At 39.0% G+C, this 22,833-nt stretch overlaps 1 long non-coding RNA gene across 1 annotated transcript in view; it reads right to left on the bottom strand.

Moving 5' to 3' along the window:
- LOC104150262 (uncharacterized) overlaps positions 1-22,833 on the bottom strand; it is an 88,144-nt gene that overhangs the window by 46,812 nt on the left and 18,499 nt on the right. The window contains exons 4-8 of the long non-coding RNA XR_695560.2: positions 14,354-14,411; positions 11,079-11,168; positions 9,383-9,447; positions 8,216-8,478; positions 6,824-6,973 (exon numbers count right to left, since the gene is read on the bottom strand). This is a non-coding gene — a long non-coding RNA (uncharacterized lncRNA). The remainder of the gene's footprint in view (positions 1-6,823; positions 6,974-8,215; positions 8,479-9,382; positions 9,448-11,078; positions 11,169-14,353; positions 14,412-22,833) is intronic.

Below are 22,833 nucleotides of genomic sequence, written 5' to 3'. Positions count from 1 at the left end.
CAAGAAAACATTAAGCAAGAATCAGTTTGGTTCTTGAGGTTGTTAATTTTGATATTTGAAGATGTTACCTTATAAAATCACTTTTTATCTTTCATCTTACTATAGGCATATTTTGTTCCCTATTTCTAACTTAATTTTGAAAAAAAATATAGTTTATGTAATTTGGGGTACCAAACTTCATTAGCCTATAACAAGGTTTTAAATATAATAGAGATAATTATAATTTCTGTTAAGACTTAAGTCAATTAAACAGAAAGAAACGGGATTTGAATGTTGACTTTCTTCATTTTAATCTTCAGGGCCCAGTGAAACACTTATTAGTGCCCATACTAACTCTTCTGGGATTTGCAAAGGAAAGGCCAGATAAATCTATATTTATGAAGATACATCTTTTAATAAAAAACTGCTTTCAGATCTCAAAGAAGATATTACAGTGAAATAGCTTAGGACTATCTTCTGGACCCAGATGTGAAGAAGTTCCAAAGAAATGGGAAACAATAAAATAAAGCATTTGTATACGTGTATTAGGTTGGAAACACCCACCTTTAGAAGAGGCATGGTCATGCAAACACAGATATAGATGAGGATTCTTCGTTAAGGCTTAAAGCATCGAGGCCTTCAGTCTTAAGGCAAACCCCAAGATCAAAGGACTAACGCTAAAATCTGAATAGTAATTTTGTATGAGTGAATCACTTCATTAGGAGCTAAAAAATGCTGATAGATTTTTTTACTTGATTATGTAGGAATATTTCAATATCAAATATATAACATATTTGGAAACAAAAACACATTTAAAGTCACATGCTCACAGATTCTAAGAGAACTGTAAAAAATACCATAGTGCTGAACAGTGACATTCCACTAGGCAAGCTGCAAAAAACAAATTGTAACACAGCAAAACTTTAATCATTTGTTTCTATTTTGCTGATATCTCCTTTTAAGAGTAGTAGTGGACATTTCAAGTAGACACCTGCCAGGCGACAGGATTTTAAAATACATCCCCCTCATAATATCACTGTCTGACCAAAACAGCAGGAAGGAAAGCTTCTTGAATTTCTCATCAGAAAATGTAAAGGGTCAAATTCCTATGATTACATTCAAATAGATTACATCCACTTAAACTGAAACTAAAAAAGGACTACAATAGAACTTATTTAACTAAAAGAACTTATACTTATCTCCTTATTGCACCTTGCATTGCATACATTTATATGTATAATTTATATATGAACATAGGCACACATGTATGGGCCCACAGACACGAAATTTCATAGTTGGTGAGCCTCCTACAGATCAGTTTTGCATTGGTGATTAGGATTAGCAGCATCATTATCTATATTTGCAGCAGCTTTGTCTTTAATTTAATAACACTTCCTTCTCATTTATTCTAAAAGGGGACAATGGCTACTGAAGTTCAAAGAAAAAAGAAGATATAGTATATTTGTATAAAAAATCATGGTGAAAACATTAAATTAAATGGTCGTTGAGTCTAATTTCTAAAAATGCTCTGTGAAATGGAAAAAAGCTATAAATTATTTGCATTTGTGAGGTTTGTACGCAGGCAGCACCTTAAGATTTGGCCAAAGGAGGTGAAATAAAACTAGAATCAGAAAAGTATCACAGTAAGTGAGTAAGCGTAAGAAGTATCACCGCTTACTTTAAGGGAAGAAATCTTCCAACAGCTGAGAAGAAAATCAGCAAAGCTGACAAATACCTGAAAGTCTGGATAAATCTACCAGTTACCTTCCCAGATGCCAGAGGGAGCGACTTGGGATGAGCTTCTATCCTATAACACTCCTCGAAGGCTGGAGGGTAGAAGATTAGAGTACAGGACGCTAATAGGGTAAAGGGCTGGCTAATTAGAGTCTTCAGAAATATTCCTCACATCAAATAAATTTAAACCCCCATTACACCCTCCTCACTTTTCTGAAACATTGCAGAAGGTGAATTACAATATTTCTGGGCATTAATTAAGTAAAAATCTATTTCTGTAGCATATAACAATTACATAAGAAAATGGGAACAACGGCTGTAAGATCACCTAGCCATTCAATGAAGTTAATCCATACCAGGAAAGAGTATTTTTTTCAGAATGGAAAAGTGGTATCATTGGCCAAGTGGAAACAGCAGACAATGCAAAACCACAAGTCAGGTCAGAAAAGTAGCGCGGTCAGACTTAGATCGAGACTTACGAATGATGTCTGGGACAAATCAGAACACGATGCTCTGAAAAAAGTGGAATTCAGAGGTAAAAGCCATGAGTTAAGGATGAAAGCAAATATAATTTTGAGGAAGCTTAAAGTCTGTTCACAGAAGAACTCTGTTGTTCAGCATATCCTGAGTGCCTGTGGGCTGAAAATCAGCCCCAATTTGAAGAGATGGAACAGCGGCTGTTAAAAGTCAGTTTTGAAAATCCTTGTCCAAATCTTTTACTGTTTTCCAAGGTGATGACTTTAAAGGATTCAAAAAGCTTTTTTTCCAAGACACTGAAGGAAAAGTAAAAGATTCAGATATTTTATATGTGCAGTTTTGCAAAATGGGATCTAGCACAGAATAGGGAATTATCAGATGAGTTTCGATTATACCCACTATCATATCATAGCAGAGACGCTTCCAGTTTCTATTTTTCAAGACAGCACTGACTTCCTCATTTAAGGTTCTCTGAAGCACGTTACAGTCAGTCTCTATTATATCTAACTAGAGCTGACAACTGTAGCACTAAAGATATCCAGATACTTTAGTCACAGGGGCTTTGTGTGTAAGGACAATTTTCAAGCAATCAGAAGTTTAACAGAACAGATGTCTGAATTTATGTGATATATTGAAGATCATAGGTGTTATTCACTAAGGATATACAAATCATATCTCACCCACTTTTGCCAATTTTAAATGTAAATTGCTGTATGCAACTTAGAGTGCCTAGCACCTCCCTTCCCAAAGAGAATCCCCCTCTGTAAAAAGGCAGAGGATGCTTGTGCTGTTTGATAAAACGTAACAATAATATGATAAAAGGGAATGAGGCCATGTTAGCAGAGATGACAGAAAACCAAAACAAAGACCTAGTACTGCTTGAATAAAATTCAGAGCAGGTTTGGTACTGGAAGACCAGTAATAAAGCAAAATACAAAATTAAAGTCATTTTACATGAAAACTACTATAAACAGCACAAACATGTTAGCACAGCATTCTGCCTAGGCTACCGCTAGGATGAGCGATAGCATTTTTAATACAATAAGCCAACTGATAAAAGTGCTGGGGCACGGGATCATCCCATGGCATCACCTTGTGTTTCATGGACATGCCTTTAAATATTGATCATGCCCTGCAGTTTTAAATACATAGGTACTGTGATCCTATAACATATCAGAACTTAGTCGAGTCCATCTATACTGGCATCTTGCTAATAAAAGCTAAAACAATCTTTGAGCTCAGTTACAATCAATGCTAAATTTTATCTGATTGTTTTACGTTGTAGCTTTGTTAAGTTGCAGATGGGAACATTTTTACACACATTTCTTGTATTATTTACTTGGTTAATAAGAAGAAACAGTGAAAAAGAGCCATGATCCCAGGCTATATGCTCTCTTGAGTTCAAATCACAAAAGCAAACCAAAATTTGCAGTAAACTTTACCACATGCCAGCTGATGATTTCAAGCTTGAAAGAGTTTGAGAAAATTACCAATAGCAGCCAGCTTAAACCCTCTAGCAAAAATTTAATGAATATCCCCCGCCTCCTTCCAAACTGCACAAAATTTCCATTCAAAACCAAATAGCTGTGATATTGCATTTGTGTATTCACAAGGAACAAGCTTAACTTACAACATTTACTTTAAAATTTACAAATATGGAAAGTTATCGATAGGGTCCTCATACCTTAGACAGAAATCTACTCCATTACGGATTGCAAAAGTCTTAAATGTTCAATTAGCAATGAGTAACTCTCTAATGATTATGATATCATGCTTTAAGCCAGCTAATGGGTACTAATGAGTGAAAAAGTTCACTGAAGATATATACATATTAAGAAAATCAATGGAGACTGTGGCACCTAAATTGGTTTCAGAGTATTACTTTCGAGAAATTTGACATTATTAGGGCAAATCACATGTTAAACTGTTAGCCCTTTTTTTTCAGTCAACTGTCTGCTTTATGAATATTCTGAAGAATGGGGATGGTGCTTTGACACAAAAATTAATGGGATGATCCACCGCATAAGTTAAAAGTATACGCTGGCCCCTGCAGGATCCTAGGCTTTACAGTGTCACATATCCCCATCATCCCAGCAGCTCAGTAAGGAAAGAGGCTCAGTCAAATCAGATGTGCTAAGTCCCATCACTAGGTCAACACTGAGATGGTCAAGTCATATTTCGGTCTATTATAAATTTACTCTTAGGGAATCCCATTTGCTTAAGATGATGTGTTTGTGGAGATGTCCTGCAGTGAAAAGTGAGGTGTACCAACATCAGGATGAGCGCTCAATAGCCCATGAAATCCCAACACCACGTTTGACACAAGCTGCAACAAAGTTGTTACAGAAAACCAGAAACAAGCGATGGGGTAAAGGTACACAGCCTGCCTCCCTCCTGCACAGCCTCACAGGAGCTCGGACCAGATACAGTACGATACGCCAAAGTCAGAATTACACCAGTCCAAAGCCCCTGTTAGGAGAACGAAGAAGCCAGGCCAACCCAAAACACCGAGATAAACGCAGCCAATCAGAAATTATGGTTGTGCTGACAGAAGAGCAGCTGTGAGAGAAACCAACCAAGCCTTGCAGCCTGGCACAAGGTTAAGCTACCTGTGTCCTTTGCTTCAGGATCTAATTTGCAGCAGTGGGCACATTAAAAGGGTATCTGAGTCCCATAAAGACAACCAGTCCCGATGGCGTTATCCATTTGAGGTAGAAGAAATTCCCTTTCAATCACTCTAAACATTTCAAAGTAGGACTATGTAGAGTTTTACAGTTCTACTTTTCAGCATTCAAGGAGGCTCGTTTAGTTACATTTCGGCATGAGGGTCACGGACAGGATACTTGAAGACGAGTACCTAGAGTTGGGCAGCCTTATTTATTCCCCCGTTTTGACTTTGAAAAAAATTCACTAGCATTTTATTTAATATTACTTGTCAACCCCTTATTATACAAGCTACTTCCCAGTGTTCAGTTCGAAATAAAAATATGATCACTCTGTCACCCATACGAACTAAGGATAGTAGAGGATACTAGAGTATGTCTAGTTTCAGTGCTGAAGAGTTTTTCTTTGCTTCATAACAATTCCTACCTTGACATACCTATCTTATTCCTCCCTCCTAAACTTCTGTACAAGGTTTAGTTGTTGTTTTCATGATCCCTTAGTTTCCAAAAGCTGTAACTCTCAAGAATAGTATCTTTGGAAATAGGCCTTTAAAAATATTCTGAGAAAATTTCTCCCTAATCCCCACATAATTTTCATGAAACAGCACCCTAAGCATTAGAGAAAGGCAAACAGATGCTTACTGTCTATCTTGCAGTCTAAGAAAATGCTGAACCTATTGATAGATGCAGTAACAAATCCAGCTTTAAATAAGTGGAACATCCCAAATAATCGTGTTAAACCTCTTGTTTACTCTGGTAGGCAATAATAGGATTTAAACACAGAGTGCTGCTGAAACTGTAAAACACACTTCAGTGCCAGGGGAAGAAAACGTCATTATTGCTCAATGCAAATCAAGGGTGATTATTTAATTAGGATCCCTACATCCTTTAAGCAAATAAAAGAACCACAGTCTGTTTCCTCCTGCCTTACCTCTTTCTGCCTCCCACCCTTTCTTGTTAGTATCATATTGATGAAAAGCGTATTTTTAAGCCACATCATACACTTCCGTGACTCTTACCTTACACTTACCAGCCGTTTCTAAGCTGCTTCTCCTAAGCAAAATGGTGGCAATCATTTCTGACAGTATCTTCCAAAAATAGGTTCCTAGTTAGTGTTTAATCTTGCTTCTTCCTCTTTCCTAAGCTATACTCTTTGTGGTCAGTTATCTTTTCTGCCCTGTTATTGCTCTTTCTAATCACAGCTTTTTACAGTCTTGCTCTCAAGGCTCTATTTTACACGGTTAAGATCATATTATTCCTTTGCATTGCAGATATAGGAGCTCTCCAGAGTAGGTGCTGTCTCTCAGTTCTTACACAAAATTCAGTGCCTGCTTCTTCATACCTTTTTATCCTGCTCTCCATGCAGTGACAGTAATCTTCATAGCTTCTTTCTTTTCTTTCCTTATGACTAACACAATAATTAATTTCTCTGTCAATACAGGTAACGTATTTACAGCAGTTATCAGATACATTTTATTACAGCCAAAGCTACTTATGGATTAATGATTATCACAAAATACTCACTGGACCTTCAAAGTAATACTATCTCAGTACACAGACATGGGATTCCTGTAAGTCTTTTCATTTCTGTCTCATTGTAATTATCTATTCGCCTCTTATTCTTTTGCTTTCATGCTTAAGTTCTGATCAATTCTTAATAACATGAGTAGTAATATCCCCCACTTTTTTCTCCAGAAAGGGAAACAGAATCCCAGAAAACAAAATTTCTTTTCATATTTTCTACGATACAGACTCAAAAAAGATCTCTGGTTAAGTATGGATACACACCTCTGTTTTACATCTGGGAGGAAGAACACATGACAAAATTTGGGTTTGGAAAATTATTCAGTTTTCCTTCTAGGAACAAATAAGATTTTGTATTCACACATATCCCAAGCAATTTTTCTCAAGTTAAATAGCACAATTCCAGATTTTGTGCAATACTAGTAAAGCATCCAAAATGATTTTACCCAAAGGCTGTTTTTTTCCATAAGCACAGCAGTAACAGCGCAGTAAATATCACTGGTGCTGTTTCTTCCAGGTCCAGAAAATTATGAATACACCGAAGCTTATCCTCTTTAGTAATATGCAATGCTAAATACATGGCATCCAAGAACAACCTGAAAGACAGATTTGTACTCAACATAATTACGCAAACAGATTTTTTTTTAAAGAAAAAAAGAAAAGCAGGAATGGCAATATGCTAATACACCAAGAGAACAGAGTATTATGGAAATCATCAAAAAAATTAAGAATTCATTCAGCCCAGAGCTTTTCCTGCTTAATTTTTTCCCCACTGGAATGGAGTATGGGTACATGCCTCCAAAAGCATTTCAGGAATAATTGTAATGAAAAATCATAACTAACAGAATTACTACCCTATTTCTTTTTTAAAAAATTATTGCATCGTTTCCCTACAATCAGTTTTATCAATATAGTGTGTAGGAGCATAACTGAAATTCATATGGCAAAGATGATGCTACGGTAGTTATCTGGTATACAATAGCACAGCCTAGGCCTATTTTGTAAGTGATTAGTAAAGGGTTATTTATGGGCAACATAAAAAGGATCACGTAGATTTACATGGACAAAAATTCTCATTGACTCAAAATACAGCTTCTTGAATAATACATGTTAACAAATTGACAGGTGGCCTGTACTGCCAGGATTAGCAGGCAGAAGACACCCAAGTGGAAGAGCTCTTTACAAACACCAAGTGAACGAGACTGGTGACGTGATTTAATCTTCCTCCGGGTGCTACACACCCCCAATTGCAGCCAGATGCTCTGCAAAAAGGGGGTCCAAATGGGGAGCTGGGTGGATACTGTGCAGGTAGACACAGGACAGATTGGGAGGTTTGGGAAAAAGCTTAGGCCCCCGATGAGTGCTGAAGGTCTGAGTCTGAGCTAGACTTTCCAGTAGGGAAGCCAGGTGAGAAGTGGGCGTTTTGCAACATGTTTCTGTCCATAAAAGACTAGAACTGGTACAAGATCTTCAGCACTGAAGTGCTTCTACATCTTTGTTTGCAACCAGTTGCCCTAGGAAAAACCATTATTTAATTTTTGTCTAACACAAGGGGTGCTGACACCTTTCCTAGGCTATGCCTGGTCTCATTTAGTCAGTCAGACCCTGGTTAGATAAAGCTTAAGTAAAAAATCAGGAAGCAACATTTCTGAGTCATCTCTATAGTGGGAACCTCACTGCTAACATGGGTACTGAGAGCACCTACAGTCAGAGAGCGCGCTTTGGAGCTGTCATGAGGCCTGTGATTTCAGACTTGCATCTAAAACGAAAGGATGAAACTTTGGGCTAACAACTGTAGCGTTCAAACTAATTTTACACGTAAAGAGACGGTAGGATACCTGTTATGTATTCAAGAACATCTTGCTGATCATGCATAATAGACGCAGACATGTATATGTCTCAGGTTTTATTTTTGGCTTTGATTTCTGTTGTTTTGTTCTGATACTCTACTCTGTATCGCTCCATCCTAAGGGAACCTTGCCAGTGTCCCAAGGATGCTTGAAGAGCATCTTGTTTCTGGGTAACACCTTACTGCCAGAGCATGCCTTGAATAAGTGAGGAATGCAAATCCCTCTGGACAGTTCCTTCTCCTTGCTTCCTCCTAGGAGAGGCAAAGGACAAGCAGTTCTTGGATTATTTGTGCCGGTATTTCATTTATTATTAAGTTCAGTACATTCTCACATTTATGCCATAATATTAGGTATCAACAGATGAAAAAGTAGCAGAGTATACATAAAAGAAAAAATAACGTTCATATCTAGAGCACAACCTAAAATTTTGCTAAAAACGCTGGCAGGAAAAAATCCTTCTAAAGTAAGCTTTCAAATGGAGATGAGCCTTCTAAAAGAACATCAGAGAGCAGTGATAGCTGCTTGCTCTTTGCTCAGCCATGTGAAAGTATTGTTTAATTATGGATCACGTTCAGCCTTCAGTTCCTTGACCAGTGTCAATTATTCTTTCCATTTTCTTCTGTAGGATCATGCTGAGCAGGGGTGATGCAGAGATAAAATTTGATATTATTCACCCACCTATATTCTCTAGAGAACATCAAAAACTGTAGAGAGAAGGGAGAGGGGAAGAAAAACCCTTGGAGCACTTTGAATTAAGAAAAAAGATAGAACGGCAAGAACTGGGTCTAAAACAATAAAGTACAACTCTCTCCAGGCAAGAGATCTGAGAAATACGGATAATGCCTATTTTTGTTAGGTATCTAAATTTAAAAATATATCTCTTTGCCCAAAATATATGTAACAGAACTCGTGGAACTCTAATACTATCATTGTTAAGCCAAACAGTCTGTAGCTGAAAACACCATTTTTTCCTCACCAGTCAGTGACTGCGGTTTCGGATCCTTGCATTTGTTAACAGTTCATAAAATTAACAGGTTTCAATATGGTACATCAGGACTGGTCCTGTGTACAACATCTTCTGGATGAAGATAATTCAAAAGCTAAAATTAATACTATGCACTTATCTCTGAATGGCACTGATTGCTTTTAGCCTACCTTTAATACTTGTTTCCTCTGTATGTGAATGTGGTTCAGCATTTTTCAGCAGACGTGTCGATTTCCTGCAAGAGAAACTATTTTTAATAATGTTTGATTCCAAATACATTTTTAATTACTATTAGTGCAAGAAAAGAACAAACTAGGAACAGTTTCTGCATCTCACCCCCAAGTAAGTAGTATATTTTTATAGAAGTACTTGAAGTGAAGCCAGGAAGGCATGAGCAAGAACGTCAACTTGGCCTAAACAAGTGACAATAATAAATTGACAGCAACTGCATAAAATCTGAACATAGGTCACTAATGCCACTGAGCAGATGTCTCCAACTGTACTTCTTGAGGAGTTTATGCCCCTCCATGTGAGGTCAGCTGGAAAGCGTTGGTAAGAAACTGAAGCAAAGGCAACACGGACGGATCAAACACCAGCCTCTACCTACACTGGAAGAATGAGTGCATCTTTTCTACTGCATCCATGTTTTATTCTTTATCAAACTGTTGCTCCACTCTGTATTTGCAGTGGAAAACTCTTGAGAAGCTAAATAAAAACATGACTGAAATGCCCGACATTGGGGTAGCACCCGCTACGGAGCATACACGTTCATGACAAAGTACGCGGAGGGAAACCAAGTATCCGTAATTAAAGTATGATTACTCCAGTATAACACAGTCCCTCGGTGCTGCAAATCATGAGGAAAGGTTCACTGAAGGACCAATTTTTTAACCCAAGATGGCATTCATGTAATTTAAAGAAGTCCAGAAATATATTCTAAATTGCAGTAGCCTCCACTCTCGCCTACAGCCTATGCTACGTACAGAAAATGCAGCAGCGCTGGGAATTATGACACACCTTCTTCTGACCCCAACCACACAATATATACGCTCCTGAAAGAAAATAGCATACGGCCTTCACCACGTTGCTGAGGAAGTTTCTTCCCCAGCCGACTCCGGCCCTATGTCTGGAGAGGCAGTGCGTGACCATGAGGATAGCATAAGAACCTGAGAACTGAACTGGCCATCTGAAGTTCTGCATTCTGCTGCAAAAGCACAATTCCTTCATAGCCATATATTTTTTCATTAATACAACATCATATACTTTTGCAAATCACTCTGACAGAGAAAATGTTTTGCGTCGCTGCTGGAGAATAGCTAAACTGCATTTTGTTGTCAACAACAGCAACGATTCCGTGAGGGTATTTTTGGTTCTGCTATCACTTCAAGTAGTGTAACTATATCAGCCTAACAAACTGAGAGGTACATCTGCAGGCAAAATTTCCATTGTAATTTAAAAATCATTTCCGTAATAGCATAATTTGGGGGCTTCTCTGCCAGATGTGGTCACAGCCCACTTTTATTCCACCTGCCTGCCAACAGACTTGAGCTCAGGTGCTGTTTAATGTGCGCAGCTTAGACCGTTGACAAGTACTTCAGTTATTATTTCCTATGCAAAACTCAGTCAGCTGAGTACAGCTACCTGAACAGAGCCAGCTCTTACCAGAAGTCTGAAGCCTTCATAAACTTGTTACGGGTGTTTGTCTGTAGACGTGCACTTAGTCATTTCCTAACATTCCACAGACGGGATCTAGTTCAATCTTTTTCCCACACCAAAAGGTATCTAGTTGCTACATTGATTGCTATTTAGACTATATACTACAATCCAAAAGCGTGACTGCTGAGGAAGCAGACATATTTAGCTTACCTTTTAGAGGAACGGAAAGTGACAAATGTGACATCAATCTCTAAAGGTGCTTCAAGGGCAATCCTGAAAACTGCATACTTGAAAGTCAAACTTCAGACCATTGAAATTGGTTTCCAGAAAGACAAAGAAATGAATTAATGATCACTTGGATCAATATGACATACTGAAAAAGAATCAACGTGGCTTTTGTAGCTGGAAGTTATAGCTTGCAAAGCTACTAGAATTATCTCAGGAAATCACCTAGTTCACGTGGATAAGGATGAGCTATCTTGACATCATATAGTTGAACTTTTAGAAAAGCCTTCAGCTATGTTCCTCATCGAACACTATTTATAAAACTATTACAAGTAGGAAACAAGATATGGCCAAGAAATAGCAATGTATTACACATAGGAAATAAAATGCAGAAAGATACACTCATTTATTTCAAAAGGGAGGATTACACAAGGATCATTGTGGGGATCTTTGCATTTTACCTATTTATAAATGAACTGGAAAACAGGACAATTACGTAGGTGGCAAAACTTGTCGACAACAGCAGAAGCAAGGATGGATTCCATACAAAAAGAAATAAAAAGGACCAGGATGCTTTAGCTTGAAAATGAAATGACTAAAGGGATACAGCTGAAGTCAATGAAATCAAAAATAGGGAATGATTCCAGCAACATTATCAAGCAGCAGGTTTAAAAACCAACCAAATAGAAATACATTTCTACCACACTTCTAAGCATTCCAGTGAACATGCTTAAGCTTTGTCTGCGATAGCAAAGTACTCGCTTGTGAATTCGGTCAAACATTGCAGATAAACATTCTTCAGGTGAATGAGCTGGAAAGAAAACCCAGGGTGTTTTTCACCTGCTTAGACACAAGAAAGGAGGAAGCTGCAATTACCATGGGGAGCGCTGTTCTAGGGGGCCGCCGCGAATTCCCCCAGTGGAGAGCTGTGATTCCTCTGGAGTAACTCTGGCAAAGCATGCTTATGGGACCAGCTGAATCAGCACATCTCCACAGTACTTAGCTCTGCATCCTTTCCTATGCTATTAAAGAGTAAGAATACTTATGCGCTTTGGGGAACTGCCTGCTAGCTGGGCTGAAACACATTTGGCTTGTTGATTTACCCAAATAATGTTTCCAGCACCAAGTCCCAGAGCTCAGCTTCCACCAGCTGAATTCAAAAAGGGAATCAAACCTATTAAGTCTCTCCAACAAGACTGGAAAAAGGAATATGAAAGAGAATTAAATACCTAGTAATACCATGGAGAAATATAAACTCAGGGCTGGGAAAACTTGTTCCAGCTCATGGGAACATTTTGTATTAATATCTGGCCTTAATGTCTTCTTTTTGCAGTCCAGCACTGCAAAAGAACTGAATCACTCTTATTGAACAGTATCTACAGAAAATAACAAAACACAAATGCTTCTCTATATACTGCACATGGGCCATCTGTAAGTCATATCATCTCTTTCCTTTCCATAATGTTGCAGACTCTCCGCTAAGACTAAGAGCTCAATCTTCCCCTTTTGGCTTTCCTTAAAGCAAGCCAGCTGCCTCATGGAGCTATCAGCAGGGTTTATTTTTCCTGGCTTGGATGCAAACCTCTAGTTATTAATATGGGAGTGAGTTCTGCTAGCTGACAATTTAAGATAAAGTAAATTGGAAGTGACATAAAGGAGCGTGTGGGTGTTAATGTGCGTCACCAAGGTTCTTTTCTGACATCCTGAAAGGTCTCGTCTGTATGGCCGACACTGGCAACCTTTACCAGTGACCCTATGCTATTAAAGGGTAGGCACTCTCATTGATTTGTAAAAGTGACAGATGCAGCATGTGGTTGTAAATTAGCCATGTGAAGGCAGTCTCCAGAGATTTCCAAGCATGTTTTTTCCTTTGCAGTGATTTGTGTTCCTCTATTTGCCAAGCTGCATGAACTGAAACACTTAACTCTCTTACACCAGTCATCTTATTGTAGTTCACTTGCGGGGTGGGGGGGATGTTTTTCCTTCTCCCACTCTCCCTAAGCTATTATGATTCATAGGGCTAAATTTCTGCTCAGTCGTTTCTTAAGATGCTTTTCTTCTTCTCATCATAGTATTTCTGAGTAATATTAACAAAGTCATATCAGGTTAAACCTGAAATCTTTTTCCAACCTTTAAACTCTAGCTTAAAAACACATATATATTCATTACTTTTGTGTATAATGCAATGTTTGTTCTGGTGAAGATTTAAGCACTGGCTTTGTTAATAACTGAACTATAGCCACTATTCACAAACAGTGCAAATAGAAGCTGTGTGAGCTTCCAAGCATCTTCATCTCCTATACAGAAGCCCAGCTGTGATAGAAGAGCACAGTTTGGGGAAGGGCCAAGTCATCTTATGCAGAAATAATTGTGTAATGCCGAGGATGATAACAGAAGATAAACTTGAATGCTATTTTCTAGTTTCAATCGTATGACTTGCATCAGCGTTCTAAGAGATGCCTACACTGTGATCACACAAAAGTGAGGGCATAGGGAAGACCTGGCACTATCACCTGGTCCATCCCTACCAGGCATTATTGAGGGCACAGAGCCCACCTTTTCCAGTTAGTCTGTTTGAGAATTTTATTCCACATAAATTTAATCATGCTACGGTAATGATGGCTTTAGTTATACAGTTACATTGCAACTTATCTGCTATAATAAATAGAATTCCATTTAGGTAAAGATTAGCTAGATAATCTTCACAATAAAGTAACCTTCTAGTAATTAAATGCAAGACATTTAAACACTTATCACATAAAGCATCTATGCGAAAAAAATGCCACTGCTACAAAACCAAACCAAAACAAAAGCATGCAAAGACAAATTATTCCCTGGATTAAATGTCACCAGCTGTAAAAAGCACCATGACAAAATGTGCAGGTTAAAAGGTCACGACCCCATAAAACTCCTATTCTAGCTTCTTATCCTAAATCACTTCTAATTATGTATGGTAAGTTCTTCCTATTTTGAAGCAGAAAACGCTGTTTCTGAGAACTTCAAATTGGACGTTCAGCATGCATCCAAAGGTGAAAGGTTTAGGGTTTTAGCTGCTAAGCTCTCAAATCTCTGCCCTTTCCTCTATTGCCTTTCCTTTTGATGTTATTTGCTATAGTTATTTTTAGTGAGCATTCATACTAGGAGAGCTTATGCAGCCGTCCTGGCAGACGCACTGAAACGGTCTTCTACTCTTTTCAGGTTCTGCCAGCTCATAACGTCACCGTTCTTCTTTCCCACTTTAGCCCAATACATATACCTACCCTGTTAAGGCAGTGCTGGTGGAGGCTGAGACAATGGTTGGAGCTCACGCAGCTGACACTGCGGGGAAAAAAAGGAAACAGGAAAAGTGAATATGGGAAAGGGCCTCCTCTTAAATTTCCAAACTCCTTTCCGTGCAACAAGGAAGGGTCAAGCCATGACCACTATTAAATCTCCGTGCACAGAGATCACTCTGATGCACTCCCAGATCACTTCAATTCTACTTCACATGCTTCCATCGCTCCTGAGAGAAAGAAAAACACGAGCCTTTAGCGTTAAAATTTAGTACCTAGCTAACTTACCACAATCTTCACAGGAGAAACCATCATCTAATCAAGCCACCAAATCTCAGGTCATAGCACTAATGATTTATTTGTTCAGAGCTGCTGTTTGGTGGTGGGGTTTTTTTGTTGTTTTTGTTTCTTTGGTTTGGTGTTCTGATTTTCGTTTTTTGGGGGTTTTTTTTGGAAGGGTGGGTTAACACTTTGAGGGGTTGGAAAAGGTTTAAGGTTTTTCAGTTGTTCAGTTGTTTTTTTTTTCCCTCCTCCTAGTAGCCTCTAAAGGTTTTATAATTATTCATTTTAAACCTATTTCCTGGTCAATCATTCTCAAGCTACTCATTCCCACCCTTTAGTAAAGTCCAAAATTGACTGTTACTATGGAAACTGCTACAGATGTAACAGCTGCAATTCACAAGAAAGAGAAAGAGGAGGAAAATGGATCAAGAAGTGTCACTTGCATTATGCAAAATTTCATAGCTATGTATGAATTGCATGCTGTGAATAAGGTCCTTTGTGAATCCAAAAAGTTGGAAAGGTCACCCGAGCATTAGAGGAAATGATTCTTAAGTCTGTAAATGAATTGCTTTCAAAATTCTTATGTGAAAAAAGAACTGTTTTATAATCTCTCTTTCTAAAGTCCATCTGCCTTTTCATACAAGGAAAATATATATATTTTTTCCCCTTTAAGTGTCTTTGACTGCCTGTAACCCGATTTCGCTCTCATTTTTTCACTGGAAAATAACGCTCAACAGAAAAGTTAATCCTAGATTTCTTTAGCTCTCAAGCTGCTTTAAGCACAACAGACATGCCAGCACTGTTTGTGAAAAAGTTGTCAGTTGTCTTTCATTTGCATGTTTGAAGGTATTTTCCCCTACTACCCCAACATTCTCTTGAAGGCATCTGCGCATTAAACAAAAGAAAATAAGGCTTTTAAAACTCAGAGAAATACAAAAGAATAAAAATTCCGAAGTAAGCAAGAATTGTGCGGGAACGTACCCAGCCTGTTTCTTTTATCAGCCCTAATACTTTTACATTCCCAACATTTCCATTGACTGCAGGCAGGTTTCTACAGACTTGGCCTGGAGAGCCGTAGGGAGGAGGAAGAATCAGGCCTCTTGTCTAGTGCTCAGCCGCCATCAATTATTTAGAAGCAAAATTATGTGACATTTTTCTTTCAATTATGCTGTTTAACAAGGCTTGGGACTTAATACTGACCAGAAGATGTTTTATCTGAGATACGCTGTAAAATATTCTGCTCTCTGTAGAATAGCTCTCCCTTGGCTCTCAATTAATGACAGCAACCATGCAGCCGCGCTAAACTGGCCAATCTCACTTGACTGGAGCTGAATGCACCTCTGTGTTCGTAAAAAGATTTTTTTGCTGTGCTCTGAGTATATTGAGAAGAACTGTCTGTGCTGGACACACAGTAATAAAAATTTGTCAAATCTGTCAAAAGACTTGGCTCCTAAATATAATTCTTCAAAGAGAGAAGAGTGTAAAAAACAGAAGGCATGTTGCTTTATTATTACTGTGGGACTGTGTGCTCTTGTGCCTGACAAAGATCTATTTAAGATGTATGAGCAGTGCTGTGAGTCTGTATCCAACACCATCCTTATTGTTTTTCATCCAGCAGTTTAGTCTTCAGCTTGGAAACTCACTCTTGCCTTTTGCCCTTGACTTCACAGTTCTGCACAAATGACTAAGTACATTCCCAAGCTGTGCGTTTTACACACTCTGAGCAGTAAGCAACCATTTAAATATTATGACATCCACTGAGGCATGCATCAGATGCAAAGAGGAAATGCTTAACAAGTATATTTTTAACAAAGTCTTATTTCCACATGAGGCTCTGCCTGGCATCACAGCTACTGAAAAGCTGTAATGACTCACTCACTGGAAAACTCAATGCAAATGCAAATATAATTTCTGGATTTGACAGTCACCTGCCCCCTTCACAGCTCCGTTACCTGACGTTTGCTAACTTGATCATAAATCGTGGGAATCTTTTGAGAAGTCAGTCCATTAATTCTCTTAAGATCCCTTTAAAACGTGTTTCTTGCGTTCATGTCCAACTTTCTTTTTGCATGTCCAAGCAACATCCCTATGCTTCCCTGACTGACTTTGCTGTCTTTTCTTCACTCCCAGGAGCAGCAAAACATGCAGCATGAGAGCTGCAAAGCTGTCCACTTCCATGTCATTGCCTATTGCTCACTTATGTTCTACCACGGATTTCAGACCAGCACCGCAAAATCAATTCTGACACCATCCAACATAGTATTTCTTGGTGTTCTGGTAAACAGAGAGGCTACAATTGAAGGGTTTCTTCAAAATCTGTAAAGAAAATAAGTCCGCAACTCTTTTCCAGTTGTTTGTCTTTTGGAGGAACAGTGAAGCTGATTCAAAAAGACTACGGAAAATCTCTATTGTTTCAAAAAGAGCCAATAGACGATTGCCCAATTTCACAACACTTGATTTACTTCTATTCCTTCATCACCAGAGGTCCTTAAAAGCCAGGGCGATTGTTTAAAATGCAGCTTTATCTTTGAGCTATGATACTTCTTACAGAGCAGTTAAATCCCAGAAGTGGAGAAACTGAGGAAACAGAGGGATTAAAGTAACTCCACAAAGCCAGAGTAACTTGATTGCTCACAAATTTTGTGTCTCCTCATCAAACTCATTCAAAGCGATTTAGATCATAACTAGCAATATGAGGAAATGCGATCACAGAACGAACTATTTGCTCTAAAGACCTGATTCATAGAGCATTGGGAGTTGCCTGCATTAGCGATATATACGTTCATGTTGCTTGTGCTGATGCTTTGTCACAGACTGCGTGCTGCCTCCAACCTTATAACCACTGTGCATGGAAGACACGGCACGGTGAATTGCCCACAGCTCCGTAAAGCTGGACGTTGTCTTAGACCCCAGAGCTGTGTCCTGTAGAGGTGGAGTCCAGGACTTGGTGCCAAGGGAGGGAGCAGGCAGGAGCACAGCCTGCAACCACTCCTTTGTCTGCTCCAGGGACTAGGTCCCCATCATAATTAGAATAGCCCTGAGGGCCTGCCTGGCTTCCCCAGCTTGACCCACCGCAGGACACTCCTTTACAACCAACACGGAGGGGTTTTTAGGGTGCCTTTAGGTATTCTAGACCTTTTTCACTCTAAAGAAAAAGGGACCAATGTGGAACGAAGACTTCACCTCGGGAGCTGCGGCATTCCTCCCTCTGCTCGAGCCAGCGCACGAGCCCTCCTCTCCAAAACAGGAATAAACAATCAGCTCTCCCAAGACTTATATCTGGAAAGGAAAATCCTTAGAAAGGAAAACCAGATTCCATTTCCTCTTTCTTAAGCAGGCATTCAGCAACTTCAATCACAGCACATCCCTATCTTTCTCCAAGCAGAGGAATTTATCAGCAACTAGTGCTGTGGCAGATGATCTATCAACAGACCAGGCTCTGTGAAATCATCCCACTCCGTTCACAAATATGTCATACATTAAGGCTCCCTTGGAGTATCAGGAACACTGTTTCCTTTCTTAAAGACAGAATGATTTTTTTTTTTATTTAAGTCTTGTAGCAAATTAGGAATACATAGCAGCATTTCAACAGCCAGCCGGCGTAGATAATGATCTTTTCTCCACTTTTACTGATATCTTCCATCAAAAGACAAATTTAAAATGTGGCCACAATTCCTCTTAAGCATCTGATCAGAACTGCGGAGCATGACATTTCACACAGAAGTGGCTTTTCAAACATTCACATGATTCAATGTGAAAAATTTCCATTATCCCAGAGGAATTCTGTGGAAGAGTGAAATCTCAGGAGCATGAAATCACCAAAAATGGAATGGAAATTTTTCCCCCACTAAATTTTCCACATAAAAATACTCCTTCTCTTTTAGAGAGCTCTATTAAAAGCAAAATGTAATAAAGGCAGAAATAAAACCATGTGTAACAGTCATAGTTTAGGCATTTAGCATACCTTAAATTTATGAATTGTTGAGCTGTTTTATTTTATAATAAATAGTGAATAATTGATTTATCTCCATGCTTCCAGTAATTTGTTCCACATTCTGTGTACTTGCTATTCTATTTCCTTTTCAAAGAAAAGCCAGCAAGGAATTGATTGACATACTTTGGCTCTGGCTATGCACAGTTTTATCTAAGTCGGATTTCGAAGACCACACACTTTTGTTTTGAAAGACCATACATCTCTTTGAAAAATAACATACGTTTCTGTACATGTGTCTTTTTTCATTAAGAATATTATTGTCTGTACCATTACTGTTTACTAGGGAATGGAACCCTAAAACACCTGCAAAATTTGCTTATCCCTATATTTACAGGAAATACCTATATGCTGTCTCAAATGGTGTGACAGTCAGGAAACATGGAGCCCAGCTGAATTATATATCTCTGTCTATCCCATGAAGTTCATCTGAAAATGGCACACAATCGTTATTTATTTTAATGATGCTGGCTTTACTGCTTATTAATCTCTTGTTTGCCTTCGAATCAAGGGTAAATTGTGAACGTTATCGAAAGTTGTTACTGCAGAATATGTCCCAGTCAAAAAACACGAAAATGAGCAGTGTGTAAACGAACTAAACACGTGTAGCAAGGCCCGTATAGATAACCAGTTGATGTGCTACGAATCTCATCAGAAATTATTGCCAAAGTTTAGAGGATCCAGGAAAAATGCAATCCCAAAGTAAGTAAGTAAGCTAGCTTTGATTTTCGAAACCATAACGGACTAAGTTTTACAACTCATTGTCATCCTCTGGACTTCACCTCAGTAAATTAAACCCAATAATAAATAAATAAATAAATAAGCCTATTTAGGTCATTAAGAAGGTCAAGGAAGTGAGCAGGGTTCCATTCAGCTAGGAAACAGTCATTTACACACTGCAGTGATGTGACTTGTCCTAAAAGGATGCAAGTGGGAGATGACAAAAGCAGAAAAATCTGATGAGATTACTGAGGAATGGAGATGAGATTTGGAAGAGAAATAGATAGCATATGGTACCAATGAGACAATTAAAATTTGGCAGGAAAAGCTGAAGTGTATCACCTGCGATAGCACTTGATGCTTTATCGGTATCGTGGGCACTGTGACTCTCAGACTTTTTATAAAGGCAGCCTCCCACGAAAAAAGGTGGTACAGCAAATGTCTATCATTAGCAAATATCTGTCTTTAGGAGAAAAAAAATAAAGGTTTTGGGGGCATGATTTTTAAAGGCAAAAATGTGGCTATTTCAATCACAAGGCAATTTATTACTACGTCCCATCTGGTTTAGATTCCAGTTTTGTCTTTGAAAAGTTACAGCATGGGTTTAAAATCTGAGATAATATCGAGTAACTGCTGAAAGCTGCCTTGAATGTATGCAATGTTTTGAGAAAGCAAATCGTGATGTCAGTTCTAAATTCTTTTGAAGAAATATTCTAATTTCCTTGCTACAAAATTAGTGCACAGTACTAGTATGTAGGACTTTGATGTTAAAAGTAAAAATTTAATAGAAATGTTTTTTTTTTCTTTTATTGACCAGGAATTTAATTTAGTCACTAGAAGGCTATCTGCAAAGCAAAGCTAGTATTAGAACCTCAGTACAGTCAAGTTTGGAAATAGTTATCTACCAAACCACTACACGTTACTCTATTTAAAGACATCGCTTCACACGAAGAACTTAAACTGAACTCCAGGTAAGATTTACCACTCATTTAAAATAAGCCTAATGGGAGAAGCCAGGAATTACAGACAGCACAGTTTTTAAAAAATGGAAAACATTTTCAATAGCTGCCTCTACGTGCCTGGAAGAATAAGAGCCCACAGCCCCAGAAGTACAACCACACAGTTTCCTTAGGGATAAAAACAAAAAAAAACAAAAAAAAACCACCCCTACGCGCTCGTGTGCCATGTTAGGAAGCTGATTACCTGTACTTGTCAAGCGTTATGATTCATGACAGACAGCAGAAAGGAAGCACATGTGCTGTGTTGCTGTGGGCTGAGAACAGATTACAGTATTTAGATAGCTTTTATGTCCGGTCACATGTGGGTGACGCTATATATCAACGCTAGTTTTAAGGCATTGTAGAGGTGCCTGCTGGACTCTAGAGATACGACATTCTTCCTATAAGCAAAATAAGGTGAATGTATGAGAGAGAACTGCACTCGGGACAAGCAATTCTGCAGATTCAGTCCACCTTTTTCAGACCGTACAGGGCTTCTCCCAGCAGTTTTACGCATCTGTAAAGAAGGGAACGCATAGGTTCTCTATAAAATACAGACTTCCTCTCTCTAATAATATAGCACAAAAGAGCCCTGTTTCACAGCGCTGGATTTTTTTCCCACCATGTTTACAGAGGTTCAGCACCTCAAATGTGAGCAATGCTGGACGCCGCAGAGCAGACGGACCACGTGGGTGCTGCCAGTGAGATCCCGGCTCACTGCTGGGGCAATCAGGTCCCCAGGCCACGCACAGTATCCCACCACCACCATGGACCCTGGCGCAGGGAGCACGAGCACCAGCGGGGACCTGAAGCCCCTCAGGAAGGCTTCGGTGAGCTCCAGGTCAGCTCCGAGTCAAGTGTCAGGGAACACAATCTCTTTCGCGCCTCCCTTGCGCATTTTTGTGCTTCAGTATCCTTCAGGATCACAAAACTGTCAGCATGGCCACACCATAGTGTAGTCATCCCTGACTTAACAGGGACCCTTCCTAGAAACATCTCCAGAGGACAGAGGCAACAAGCGTCTCTGAAAAGCAAGACATGATCTCTGGGAATCCTACAAATCCTACCTAAATAACCAATTTAAATATACATCTTTGACTGTGAAAACTTAACACCTTGCTTTAGCTGCAGGGCAGAAATAGAGAAGTGTTTAATGCAAAGGAAATGTCAAAAGGAAAAGCTAAGCTGCAAAGACAGGACTTCTTCAAAGTAATACCACCCTGGCCCACAGCTCCCCAGGCTCTTCTCCGCTGGCTGCCTCGTGCAAAAGAGGTCACAGGGACAGCCAACAACCAGACTTTAAAACAAATGTTCTCAGTGTTGCATTTTAATGTTCTAGATAGGGCTGAGAGGCTTTTTCCTCTCCCAGCTAATATCTACGTAAGTAATTCAGTTTAGTGTTAGAATCACCTCTGGTAAACTGGTTATGTCTAAATAGTCTCAAATTACCTTGCGGGTTGGCGACTGTAACTGAGGCAGGGGGAAAAGCAGAACAATCCCGATTCTATAATGCGCTTCCATTCTGGCAAGAGCCTAAGATATGAGACCTTGGTGCTACTTATTATTTCACTTTTCTCCTGGCACTAAGTACCAGTACTATGACATTTTGAAGCTGAGCTGAAATCTAAAGAGTTTTGTTCAGTTCGGTCTCACTCAGCTTAGTATACAGAATACAGCGCTGATCTAAGGCAGCATGGTTTTGATTTTGAAAACCCAAATCCACTTTATGGCTCCTCTTTGTGGCATTTTTATTATACTAGCTTGCGTAGAAAGTTTTGCTTCACTTTCATTAGTCATGATTTTATATGCCCACTGTAATGACTTTTAAACAAACACGATTATATCGTTAATAATCCAGCAAACAAATAATTGCGTCTCTTAAGAGCTCGCTTTCTCACCTCTTCTCACACCTCCACAAATCAGCACAAATAGAGCTCTGATATTAATGTTTTTCACACAAAGTCACCAAGTGCACATGAGAACCTTTAAAGATGGAGGTCTATATCTTTGCCAGCACAGTATAAGGGCCTCTTTTCAATTTGCAGTTGCGCTGGGAAAGCGTTTTGACTCTTGATTTAGACTGTGCTCTCCCAGAGGTTCGAAGGTTTCTGGCTGAAAGATAAAGCTCCATGCTTTATGTTACCTTGCCGCAGAGCAGTCATACACACCACACACTGTGCTGCAGCCCTTCGGTTTTTGAAAATAAGTCCAGTACCTATTTTGTGGGTCTTCCAACACTTGAGTACTGTTTCCTGAGAGAATGAATCAAATTGCATGTATTTTCAGCTTCTCTTTGTTGCACAAACCGTGCAGTACTCTCAGGGAATACTTGCAGTAGTGTGAAGTAACGGACTGCAGTGTCTATATAAAAATATCTGAATATTTGGCAACTGCTATTATAAGCTGCAGTGCAGAACCATGTTTGCATCCAAACAAATCCGGTATGTGCTGTAGGATAACCTGCCCAGTACTGGATG

Source organism: Struthio camelus, chromosome Z, assembly GCF_040807025.1.
Source record: "Struthio camelus isolate bStrCam1 chromosome Z, bStrCam1.hap1, whole genome shotgun sequence".
NCBI lineage: Eukaryota > Metazoa > Chordata > Aves > Struthioniformes > Struthionidae > Struthio > Struthio camelus.
The sequence above is the reverse complement of the archived record's forward strand: the minus strand, read 5'-3'. Positions and strand labels throughout refer to the sequence as shown.